General features: G+C 47.0%; 1 protein-coding gene and 1 long non-coding RNA gene across 8 annotated transcripts in view; one reads left to right on the top strand and one right to left on the bottom strand.

The window, feature by feature from the left end:
• The window catches only part of LOC122385648, a 145,755-nt gene that overhangs the window by 116,575 nt on the left and 16,038 nt on the right, over positions 1–13,142 (bottom strand). The window lies entirely within an intron of this gene.
• LOC122385651 lies at positions 9,936–12,456 on the top strand. Of its 6 annotated transcripts, none has more exons than XR_006257239.1 (3): positions 9,936–9,988; positions 11,425–11,539; positions 12,137–12,456. It is a non-coding gene; the product is annotated as an uncharacterized LOC122385651 (long non-coding RNA). The 6 variants fall into 6 exon arrangements; XR_006257238.1 differs by having other exon boundaries at positions 9,973–9,991; XR_006257237.1 differs by lacking the exon at positions 9,936–9,988 and adding an exon at positions 9,990–10,019.

Genomic DNA, 13,142 nt, shown 5'->3' with positions numbered 1-13,142 from the left:
GCTATTTGGGGAGAGTAAAATAAACTAAGTGCACTCAGACCAAGGCCATTGAAGTTGCTGACGCTTATCTCTGGTAAGGAAATGACTTGATTGAAATTATCAGATGCATTCATAAATTCATTGCAAGCTATTTTTCTACCAATTCCGTTACGCACCTTGCGAATGTAGTAAATTATCTTGCCATGCAAAAAAACTGGGAATTTCGAGATGGCATTGCTAAGCTTTAGGTGCCTTTTAGTGACGTTCGAATAAGAAAACCCTGTATTTAGCTCACGAGCATCACTGTAAAATTCAGAAGGAGCAATCTAGTCGATCGAAACAAACGATATACGTTCGATGCGATGATCTCAAAGTCAATTAGCAGTAAAATGATCGAGGTAGTTCGCTTGGCGTTCCACGTAATTTACCGTTCAGTCGTCGTAGCACTGATTTCACAAGACTAAGTTAGCTCTGACCCAATCTTATCATCGACAGGAAGAGATGCAACACAACAACAAAACTCTCTGGGAAAACTATGCATACGATTTCGGAGAAAACGTTTCCAAAATTGATAAGCTGACAACTACGATAAAATAGTTCCGTGGGCACAAAGGTAATGACGTAACGAAAGAAGAGTTGAGAGAAAATAGAGAAACAGTCCGGATTTGACAAGCTTTTAAGCACGGCACAGACGTCAACATTGACGCACTATTCGAATGGCTAACGGGAATGCAACCCTGATTCGCAGTCTTGCCCGAAACAACAAGGAAGAAACAATGCGAATGAGCTCAGCTATTAGTAGTGGACATAGCACTTGCATACTGATCTGCAGCTAGCCCCATCCTGCAATACCTCTGCTTCTTATCAATAACATAGCAAGAATTAAGGCACACACAAGCAATACAATGCTGTATAATGATCTATTGCGTTAAATATCTATATCCAGAAGCACTATCTAGTTTATTATACCCTGGACTAACCGGTTTCTGCACTATGTTTGCTTTGGTTGGCTGCCAGCTCGGTCACATGTTTATACGCACATGACGTCACGCCCACTACGTCACACGTATCAACCGCACCACCTGGCACGAGGCACGCCGCAAGCAAATAAAGATGCTCAGCAAGCACCGTTATCTCTAATGTGAGTTGTCTTTGTATGTGCGCGCCTTGTGTGTGGTCTTTGGCAATCGTTTACGAACATTTGACATGAGACAGTGCATCAAAGGTCAGAATGAATCACTAGAACAAATATGGATGGAGAACACGGGTGCTTGAAGAGATTCCAGGTGGCTCCAGAAAATTCCAACAATACTCTTCTACAATTGGTATATTTCCACTTTGGAAGTATTGTCGCGGCTGCCAGGAACTCCTTTCTACCCTGTCCGAAATTCCGCATTACACCAAACTCTGTGGCTGTCGCCGTGAACAGACCAGCTCTGAACGTTCTCTGTACATACGGGGCGAACCACTCCGTGACACGGTAGCGACAGGACGGAGCCGCTAATCCCGTCCCGGCGAAAAACACCGCCACGACAGGCGCCGGGGGCCGGTCGGCGACAGCTCGACAAGCCAGCCGCGCACGGCACCCAGCGCCGGCGTGCCAGCACGCCCGTCCTCCGCCAAACCCACCGAAAAGTGCCGCGCGGACAGCGTTTTTGGACGGTCCGTTCTCGCGGCCGGCACGCTAAGTGATCTCACCCGGGTCGAGGACGGACACGACGACGGGTCAAACGACCACCGCGACCACTTTTATCGTCTGTCTGTCGCCACAGCGACCACTTCCCTCAGCGTGCAGTGAAAACCGAGACATTATCTTGATTGACGGGACATGAGGACCAATAAAATATATTTATCTTCCGCGACTGTGTCGGCGCAGCGAGGACATGAGCTGGACTGGTTTGAAGGATTGTGGAGACTCCACTGCAGAGGGCAGCACTGACTGGGTACCCGTAGTCACCAGTGGTGCTGCGTTGAGGGAAGGTGGTCAGCAAAGAAATAGAACAGGCTATAATATGGACCGGCCTACATCGAGGTATCAAGCACCGTAAGCGGTTTTCATGTGGAATTCAAGAACAACACTTCTTGATAGCATCGATGTCTAACCTGCATGTCAATAAACAGGCATTCAAGTAGCTTGGTATTAGAATGTTGGAAAAATTAGGCATGTTAAGCTTGCCTAACGTCGAACTCTAAGCTTTTACAAGCTACCAGCTTTACGAGCGTGTTGGGTTAGCCGAGTACGCCACTGCTAACAGCGCTCCCAAACGGGTGAAAGGCGAGGTGCACCCAAATAATCATCAGAAAGCACTGGCCAAAAACAAAGGATAAGCAAAGCATTATATAATAAAATTCATATAATACCAATCTCACTTACTGGTTCTACAATCTACAGTTGCGAAGCAGAGCAGAACCAGCTGGCTCCAGCGGCACGCAGCTGAGCTTCCGCTTCTATTCCTAGATGGCACTAGTGGTGAGCGCCTGTGGTTATGCTGTGCCGCAGTGCACGAGCCCGGGACCAGAGGAACTTCGGGCCGTGGAAGGAGACGAGATCAGAGGACGGCAATGCAGCGTCGCTTTGTAGTGTGGATAACGGAGCATATAAAGCAGTCAGCTATCACAATAGTATAATGTAGCCCAAAAGCAACGGGATTGGAATGACTAAAGTGATAGCAATATGCAATATATAAGATTGTATTTACTGTTAAGCATCTTTCGAATTGAGATTTGGGGTCTGCCCACGGCCAACGTCCCAGTGATCAATATGCCAGTAGCATGGAAGTTTCGCGACAGCAACATACCAAGAGGTATTTGCTTACAAAGAGATATGAAATATGTATGCTACACTTTTGGAACTGCCATTGGAACCATTGGAAAACTGCCATTGGAACCCACCTGTGCCCAGCCACGTGTAGAACGGTACATGGTAGCATTTTTCTGGGTTTCCAAACAACTTTGTCCCATTTGCAGCAGCATTCGCCGTAACAGTTCAGTGCATTACATGGGAAACCACTCAGGGTAGGTAGAAGATTCGTCCTCAAGAATCATGTCCTGTAATGGGATGGCCATTGGCCAGCTTTCAATTTGGTTTTTCCAGATGATGAACCACTGAAACGTTCTCGATAACAGCTTTGCCTGGCCACGTGACAACGATGGAGCATCCTATTTATGCTTTCAAATGCCTATTCTTTCACCAGTTTCGTTGACAGCCTCACATGGAGACGCTGCCTTGGGACGGACGCACGGTACTAAGCGACATTCCACTGAATGACGAACATAAGGTCCAGAGGCATACTGCGACGCTACCAAAGAATGAGCTTGTACGTGAACGCTTTGTTGGCTTTATTGCAGTTGTCAACAACCACGCGATATGTTGTACAAACAGACTACCATCGCATGACGAATACCAATTCTCACGATAAAAACGGTGCTATTCTCTGAAGCGGACGGTCCGATGGCGGAACTGTGTGTCATGTACCTATCGTCCTCGCTGGAGGTTTCATCAGGGAACAATGCCTGCGGTCGGCGGCGAAAATTGAAAATCAGAACGACTATGCAACATCGATAACGTTCACTAAAAACATTTCTTAGAAAAAGGAGACATCCGAAGGTCTTCCGAGACTAGTGACCACAGTAGATCCTGATCAGCTCAGAGTCCAAAACCACACCACGATCGATAACAGGTCTGAATGATAAATATGCACCTATTTTGATTTGATACAAGCGAACACCACCGGCAAGGCACAACTCAATTAGATACGTCATATGATAGAGATATGAAAAGCCAATAACAGGAAGCACAAATACGAAGGTCGACGGTACAGACCCATCCACCTTAGTATTTTTTTAAGCTGGTCACAATCAGATGAAAATAATTTGAGCTCATAATGAGGATCTGGTTTGATGTTTGCTTACATAAAAGCATAATCATTCGACGAGCAATGAAAAGATCACACAGTCATCAAACCTATGGAAAGCCAAAAACCCACAGCGCCAAGCAGCGCGCTCCCAATAATCGCACTCTTCACCGGCAGATGAAGAGCGAGCGAGCGGCCTTTGAGCCTCATAACCGTCCCGACAAGCGTGAGCAAACGGCAGTGACCGATGACTCTGTTGACAGCTTATGCTGACAGTCCATGTTGACAGTTTCAGGGGGGGATGCCACCCTACCATTCCAGGGAGGCAGAGGCAGAAAGCTATAATGGGCCCGTTTCACATTTGACGTGACTCGCGAGCACAAAGGTCATGATGAGATGAGTGATGCCGAGGCCAGGCCCTCTCCCTGACTGATCTTCATCGGTGAGGGGTCTCATAGGACAGTGATATAGAGACGTGTTACCGCTCAAAGTGAGAACTCATCAGTGCCAACAGTGACACAATCAAGAGTGATAAGAGTGACACGTCAAGAGTGACCAAGGGTGACACCGCAAGTTGGAAATGATTGTCAGCCGAGATCTGGCTTATACGAAAAAAAACGAGAGTGCATCTACCGTTGATGTGTTGGTTTAAAAATATTAGTTGGATTAGTCTTTGGATGCGTCATACATGTCTGGTCATCTGAAAATGCACGACCACTTGCTACATGCCCGTGAAGTTCAAAGGAGTGCAGTGAAAAATGCATCCCATCTTTTGGCCTTCACCCTCGGAGCATCCAAGTCGTGATGCTTCGTGGCGTCAATCTAGGACCTCCGTTTGATTAAAGCAAAGGTCGATCATATCTGCCTTGACACTTAAAAATATCCGAGAACTAGAAACCGCTTCTTGGGTATGAGTCATGTTTGGAGGCTGGAGAAAACGACCAGCACGACGTAAACATGAAAAACGCACACCAGAAAAACAACGATAATATGCGCGGCAGATGATAGCAGTCGCGCACACAGATCTACATCTCGGAAAACTGTACAGTTAGTCTGCAAGTAACCCGAAAAACATAGCTCGTGTCACGACCTTGGCGAGGTCGTCGTGACTTTGCGCGCGCAATACCCATCCAAGCAGCTCCGCTGGCGGGCCGGCGCCTGCGAACAAAGCGATATGCGGCCGCGGACAGATCAGATACCGATCTCAATGCTAGTGCTGACCTCATACGGCGCCACAACAGCCTTTGGCTGGGAAAGCCGAGCTTTTTTAGCTGCAAACGCATGCACCTACCATGACCATAAAAGGTAGTGCAAGATACAGCCGGAGAGGAGCATGCGTCATACAAAAGGGTCATAGTCGGATTAGGGGGAGATTTTTAAGACTGGAAACTCGGTTCCATCTTACAGAGCGAGGTTTGCCGACTCTTCCGCATGAGAAAATGTGCGCTGGATGTCGATGTGCGTGGCTTATCTTATCCCTGTCGGGCACGTTCGATATTACAAGACGAAAAAGGCAACTATGACTTATCGCATTTACATCTCAGCTACGTTGGAACGCATGATTAAGACACGCAGCTCTGACAGGGCGCTATTCTTGTCAACTAACCAGGAAATGGGTCGGGTCACGACCTCGTTCTATGACTAGCTTTTTTACAGGGCGCTGAGCTGATCGGACCAAGCATTTCGGATAGGTCGTGAGTTCTCAGTCACTGGAATAGGTGTGACACATCGGAGCCATATCACCCTCGTCGATCCACGCTGCTCACATCACCAGATCGTGATACACTGATAACCGAAGGTTTGTTGTCAATAGTTAAAACACTATTCTTTAGTATGATATGCAGCGATAAACAGAATGATAACGGCTGTATCATCAATGAGTCAGGCCTCTCGCACTTCGAAACGCCGCTCGAGATATTGCACCTGGCTTATCGCAATGGGCATCTTCAGTTTTCAGTCCTCACTCCTCAGCATTAGGGACAGTACCAAATCATAGCCAGGATACCTATCGACACCTGTGAGCCTAGCTGATTGGCTTACGCGAATTCTAAGAGTTAGGCAATCAGAGCACGTGGCGTAGGCGGCGAGTCAGGATGGTACCAGGAATGACCCTGGCATCAGAGTTATGCAAAAGCTGGTTTGAACAAAGACAAAGGTATAAGAAATTATGCATTCGCAGGGTGCACGCTTAAAAGTAACTACAGGGTGTCCGGAAATTATTTCCTCCTTGTTCATTCAGCTTTAATCCCACCGTGCGCCTTAAAGGTATTATCAGGGTTTTTTCCGAAATTTCGGAGTTACTCAGTGAAACGTGTAGAAGAAGGTGGCTGAGGCCCCAATCCGAAGTCATTCGTCTCAAAATTGCCTAATTTCCAAATGGTGGGCCTCCAAAGTTGATCCGTCTGCCAGCCAGTACCTGGAGGAGGCAGTACCAAGTACTCGGATACATTTCCCTATAAGTCCATAGGCTTAACACTAGCTAGAGACTTCTAGAGATATTTTTTATGCCAGATAAGGCCGTCGCATACCAGATAAGGCCGCAACGGCCGTTCAACGTTACGTGGGGAAATGGGAGAAATCTAAAGACTTTTTTTCTCTGACGTCTCCACTCCAATATCTCTAGCGCAACTGGCAAGCGTTGTTAGCATTGGCTCGTGTCGTCGTAAATAAGATTTGTTTGACGGATATTCCGTAAGTTGAGTGTGTTGTTGTAATTTCTGAGGCTGTATGAGTTGGACGGAATGGCGCCATCCCGCCATGTGCGAAATCTGTGCGAAACAAAGCTGTTCCTATTCATATTTGAATGTTCAAGACTTGTGGGCTTTGTAGCCAGTGCGTGTAGCTTCTAGATATCCTGTGGGTTATCAAAAATCAAAATAATTAAAAAATTATGTTGTGTGCTTTCAAACTAAGCTCATCTCGAGTGTAATTCAAGAATGTCTTAGTTCAAGCAATTAAACTTGAAAGTGATATAGCTCCAGCAATGAAGAAACTTGGGTGGAACGTTGAACCAAAGTTACCTATCATTTGTAATGTTAATGCTAAGTGCTGAACGTTACCAATAATTCAAGACATCCGTTGTAAGATTATGACGCAGATCAACTTTGATCAAGTGAAGAAAATAGATTTCAGATGAAATAATGTCAATGTTCAAGGCTGAGCGACTGGCACTTGGCAGATTTCGGAGTGAGCACGAGTGGCCTTGAGACATTCTGTTTCTGTAGGTACTCAAAATAAATAAATTATCATGTTGTGTGCTTTGAGGTTAAGTGTTATCAGTGGTGCTTCATGGTTGTGCTTTATTGTTGGTGTATGGGCATATTTTGAGCACATTGCAGCATGATATTGGTGGTGTGTAAAGCAACTGATCTCCGCACACTTTGCACTCAACAATGAGCAATGCATTGCTGACTGATATCATTTATTCTGTGTTTGTAGCACAAAGTACAGAAGTGGCACATACATTGTTACTTTGAAAACCTGATGTGAATTTGATGTAGAAAATTGGTGGCTGACGTTGAGTCCTTACGTATTGTGAGTAGTGTACAGCTGGTGCATTGAGCAGACTTGAGACCAGTGACGTTTGTATCAGTAGACTGTGTTTGAGTCTACTTATATGGCCTTGGTTTGAGTGTGGTGACCGAGTAAGCTGGTGTGTGTAGCCATGCAATAAGTGTTTTGAAATATATTTTTGGGACAGTATTGAAATGGTGCGTTTTGGCCATCTGGCATGGATGATGGAAAGCCACTAACTCAACTTCAGGAACGCTTCTTCATTATGCTCATCTAAGGCACAATCATCTAATTTCTCTTCGCAAGGATTGATTACTAATTCACTGTCAATTATAACCTGGTCCAGAAGGTTTCGCTGGGCCACACGGTTCATACAGATTCATCCACAGTGCTCAGCAGTGCATGTTTTCAGATTTCAACAGACTGTAATTGTTTCTGTATGTACATATGCATCATGCAAGGGTACAACAGATGCGGTATTTGGTAAGCAGTTGGCAGCAAGGTGGTGTTTGTACACTACTTATTGGCAGAACCAGTTGAGCAGGACTAAAACTATCCTAGTTTCTCTCCAATTTACTCAGATCCGTCTCAACACATTGAACATATTGAAAGCGTCCATCCATGAAGATGTCTGCATGTATACTCATTTCCGAGAAGGCACGCTCGTCGCTCATCCATTCCGAGCAGGCACGTGCGTGCCCATCGCCGGCGCGCATTAGCGCGCGTCCATGGCTGGGGCGCACGCGCGCGGCCATGGCCGGCATGCACGCGCGCGCGCCCATCGTCGGCACGCAAGCGCGCGCGCGTCCATAGCCGGCGCGCGCGCCGCGTCCTTGCCCGGCGAGAACGCCGCGTCCGTACCCGGCGCGCACCCGCGCGCGTCCACAGCCGGCACTGACAGACCCTGACCGACGGGCGTGCTGCCGTCGGCGGTCCTGACAGATGGGCGGCGGGCCCGGCTCCCGCAGCTCCGGCAGCGGGCGGCAGCCATGGTCGGCATACACGCGCGCGCGCCCATCGTCGGTACGCAAGCGCGCGCGCGCGCCCATCGTCGGCACGCAAGCGCGCGCGCGTCCATAGCCGGCGCGCGCGCCGCGTCCTTGCCCGGCGAGAACGCCGCGTCCGTACCCGGCGCGCACCCGCGCGCGTCCACAGCCGGCACTGACAGACCCTGACCGACGGGCGTGCTGCCGTCGGCGGTCCTGACAGATGGGCGGCGGGCCCGGCTCCCGCAGCTCCGGCAGCGGGCGGCAGCCATGGTCGGCATACACGCGCGCGCGCCCATCGTCGGTACGCAAGCGCGCGCGCGCGCCCATCGTCGGCACGCAAGCGCGCGCGCGTCCATAGCCGGCGCGCACCCGCGCGCGTCCATAGCCGGCGCGCACCCGTACCCGGCGCGCACCCGCGCGCGTCCGTACCCGGCCCGCACCCGCGCGCGTCCACTGCCGGCACTGACAGACCCTGACAGACGGGCGTGCTGCCGTCGGCGGTCCTGACAGATGGGCGGCGGGCCCGGCTCCCGCAGCTCCGGCAGCGGGCGGCAGCTCCGGTGACTGTTCCGGCAGCTCCGGCAGCGAGCGGCGTCTCCGGCAGCGCTCAGCAGCGGCGCCAAGCAGCAGCAGCGGCTGAGCCAACAGGCGGCCGCGGAGGCACGCCCCCCCCGGCCCCCCCTTTGCACATTGTTCGTCCATGGAGATATCTGCAAGCACGACCATTGTTGAGAGGGCACGTGCATCCATGGCTGAGCACTGAGCAGGCACGTGCGACCCCTTTGCACATTGTTCATCCATACATATCAATATAATTTACCTTATTGATTAGTGTGAGTCTTGCAAAATCTTAAACTCAGAAATACCACAAGGCAGGCTGCCTGGGTGAGTTGCTAATATGAACATAATGAACATTATACATTAGTGCAGTACCTATAAGTATCCATGCTGTGTGAAGGACTTGGCCCTCACGTTCATTCGTTTGGTCTTGTGACTAGCAAGTAGAAGCTGGCAAAATGCAAGGAGCTTACAAAGCATGCTTATATGTAGATAACTGAGGATGATTCTCTCAATTGAAGCATGATCCACACTCATCAGCTTCTTCTGTTCTGTTCCACAAACTAAAACTGAAATGACTCAATTTTCCTCAAAATATATTCATTTATCACTCATAAACAACAAAAATATACATTAACCCTCGCCCGTAAACGGCGATCTGCCACCTTCGCCCATGCAGGGGGGGGGGGGTTGGTGCGACCCCCCCCCTTGGCGTTTGAAAACGGAGCGTCGTAGAGCTTAGCGGAAAAGACCAACGGATTGCTCTCGCCGAGATCTCGCGATTGGTGGTATATTTTTTGGTCCTAGGTCAACATTTGACCTACTTTTGACCGGTCAAAGGTCAAATTTTCGGAAAAATAGACTTTTTTCAACTTTCGGCGGCGATTGCGGCAAAACGGTGGGAGATATCGACTTGAAACCTTCACTATCGTGTTCCTTGATCAATTCTCTATCGTTTGGTATGTATTTCGTTTCCCTAGCTCTAAAAATGGCGCGTTGGGAGCGCCGGGCATGTTTTTTAATCCCACCCAGAAATGACAAACAAGCTCCCTGATTGGCCAGTTGCCGGCCAGTTGGACTTGAGCGGTCGCCATGGTGGTATTGGGGACTCGGCCGGCATCGTTAGGTGTTGAATTATGTGTTTCGTTGTGCTAGATATTGCCAATTTGCTTTGATATTTGATAAATAACGTTGGCTCATTCTTTGGTGACCTTGCATACAAATACGACGATATTTTGATACCGATTATTATACATCAAACATCATGAGACAAATGTGGCGATTTCCACACCCTTTTGCAGTGCCCCCTCCCCTTGTGTAGTGAGCAAGGCTATATAAACGTAGTGAGTTAACAGGCTTGTAAGAACCAAGTGAACCATTTTTTAGTCAAGTGGTCATGATCATCCCTACATCTAATGGATAATAATCTTGCGCAAACTTATAAAGTTCTGGAGGAAGCGGAAGTTGCGATTTTGGAGTACGCAAACTTGATATTAAAAATCTCAGGTATTTTGGCTATATAAAGTGAGAAGAAAAGTTCAATTGATCATTTTTATTACAATTGCAATAATGATAATATCATGATAATTGTACTGTCAGGTATTGATGATAGTCATGTCACGTCATGCCACTAACCAGGCACACAGACACAACACATTTTCATCTTTATGTATCTAGGCATAAGGTATACAGGCATGTTTTTGCACACCTCTCATGTGCGAGTGGGCATGGCCTCCTTCACAGTTAAGTTTTGGCTGATTGTGCTCAAATTTTGTAAGTACCTACATGTAAAGGGATGTAGATACAGTTAGTCGGGCACTCTTCTTAATTCAGTTTTGTGCACCACTTCCTGCTTTCACCATGCTGTGCCCACTCTGCTTTACAGTGGACAGCTGCTTCTGTGACACGCATTAATCTTGCGTTCATTGAAACACTTAGTTTTGAGTGTTTTGACTCAGTTTTGTTGTAACGTTACCTGTGTTTATATTTTCAATAACTTGTTTTGGGCTTCTCATATTTATCTTTTTTCTTGGCTTAGCAGGTTTAGTGTAAAACAAGTTTTAGCTGACATTTTACATGTTAAGATTACATGAGTGCATACATTTTATAAAAGCTATTTCAAAGTACTGTAGCCATGTGTAACATGCATATGTCTTAGTGAATGACTACTCAGCATGCTGCTTGGTGCTCAATGGTAATAGTTTGATGTGTTTTTGACATCAAGTAAGATTTGATTTTTGTTTCGGAGATTCCAATGTTATTTGTGGCAAATATTTTCCAAAAATCCTCCATCTAAAGCTTCAACTGAATTCTAAAATGCCTGCATTTTCTACCAGAAACATTAATGATACCTCCTACAATATTTCATTTTGTCACCAGGTACCTGGACTGGTGAAAAGTGAAAACTGAAATTCATTCATGTCACCATTATCCTACGACCTACCCCTAAATGGAATTGATCTTGTTTCACAAATGAGTTGTACATTGTACAATGTCTATCAGCTGATGTCTATTGTCTATCTCTCTTTCAGCACAGAAGATCCTCAGTCATAGTTAACAAAATGGAAAAAAATTAGCTGTGTTTTTAAGATTCCAGTGGTGGCCATCAACTGCTCAGGAAAGCAGCCCAGAATCACTTCACAACAGGTATGTTGATGCATGTACATTGTACATTGACATCAATGTCTGAATGCTGAAGAATTGTTGAACAGGGAACACATTTACCTAGCCTCAAAAAACCACAAATCCTACATTACATACATAAACATTTTTCTATAGAACTTATATTATCTACTTTCATCTGGCTAAGGCTTTTTTTTTACATTATATTCCCTCTGTTAAACATGAAAATATGATGAGTTATAGACTAGTATAACAAGCTGGTAATTATATCTGCCTTGTCAGCATGGCCAACATCTGCATCATGTCTATCACAAACTATGACTGCTTTCCTGGCATTTGCATTTGTTCCACTCACCAATTGACCACTTCTACCATCTGCTTGCTCTATGCACAGACATTGTCATAGGGTCTGTTCCAGTCGCACTTCCTAACACCTCTTAACTCCTCCAAGATTGCTTCCCTGTTCCTGTGGCACCTTTCGCCCCTACAAAGCCAAGAAGGGCCCTGCTCCAACCTCCTCTATCTTGCTCTTTGAGGAGTTTAGATGTGTTAGGAAGTGCGACTGGAACAGACCCATAGCAAAACGGTTTCATCTCCCTGAGTTGTACTGTCTTTTTCCAGGTTTCCAAAGGATCATCATTCATCAGCACAGAAGGGTGGGAAAGAGAAGGCTGTTCAAATTCTGAAAAGCCAGAGCTGCAAAGGAGGTCAAAGATGCAGTGCAGTTGGTCCACTCAGTAGAGTTTCACTAGTGGTTCTGATGTGGACTGAAGATTACACGCTGGATTGAAGTGGCCGGTCTGGAGCAGCTGTAGTTCATCATTCTTGCTGATTGTGGACGAGTAAGATCCCGCGTTGGCCCCGATCGGCGATCGCTGGCCAAAGCCCACCACCAGGTTGGTGATAGGCGTTGGCTGTGATATCTAGTGTCGCCTATGTGTGAAAAGGACAAGTTGATAACAAAACCTGTTGCGCCATGTTATTAACCCGCGCCCGGGTGGCCCTCAGCCAACTTGTTGGGGGGGGGGGGGGGGAGGTGTATTCGGCCACACCAGGTTATCTTGGAATGTAGCAAAGCTGGAAAGACGCAGTAAAATCAATCTATAGATCGCTATTTTTCTTCAGAATCATGCAGGCCATTTTTGATCAGGTCATCGCTGAGGTCACTGGAGGTCACCAAAAGTAAAATGATGACGAATTTTGGCCCCCGATTTTGACAACTTCACAAATTGGTTCATAATTCGGGAACCAAAGAAGCTACAGCGCCGCGGAAAAGCGAATTCGATAGCCCTTTCGAAAATCTTTCAGGTTCTCAGATTTGAGCTAAGGTCAACTAGGGTTAAGCCTCCAAAGGACAAAAACTGAACAATCGGCTTGCTTCGGAAGTCGTCTTATCTTTTTTTTTTTTTTTTAACTGATACCATACCAACCTTTTATTACGTTGATTTTACCGGCACTGCGTTTCTCTCGTCTTCTTGGCCTAACAAGGTCAGCTTAATAAATTTGACCTCAGGTCAATGTCGCAGAAAATGCCATTTTGCATGTCATTGATTCGTTACATTGAAATTGAGATTAACGTCAGTAGCGGCGGAACACCTTCAATTAAGGGGGCATTGCCGACTTTTGG

This window comes from Amphibalanus amphitrite, unplaced genomic scaffold (genome assembly GCF_019059575.1).
Source record: "Amphibalanus amphitrite isolate SeventyFive unplaced genomic scaffold, NRLGWU_Aamphi_draft 000226F_arrow, whole genome shotgun sequence".
Taxonomy (NCBI): Eukaryota; Metazoa; Arthropoda; class Thecostraca; order Balanomorpha; family Balanidae; genus Amphibalanus; species Amphibalanus amphitrite.
Note: the sequence above shows the minus strand (reverse complement) of the source record. Positions and strands in the feature narration are given on the sequence as shown.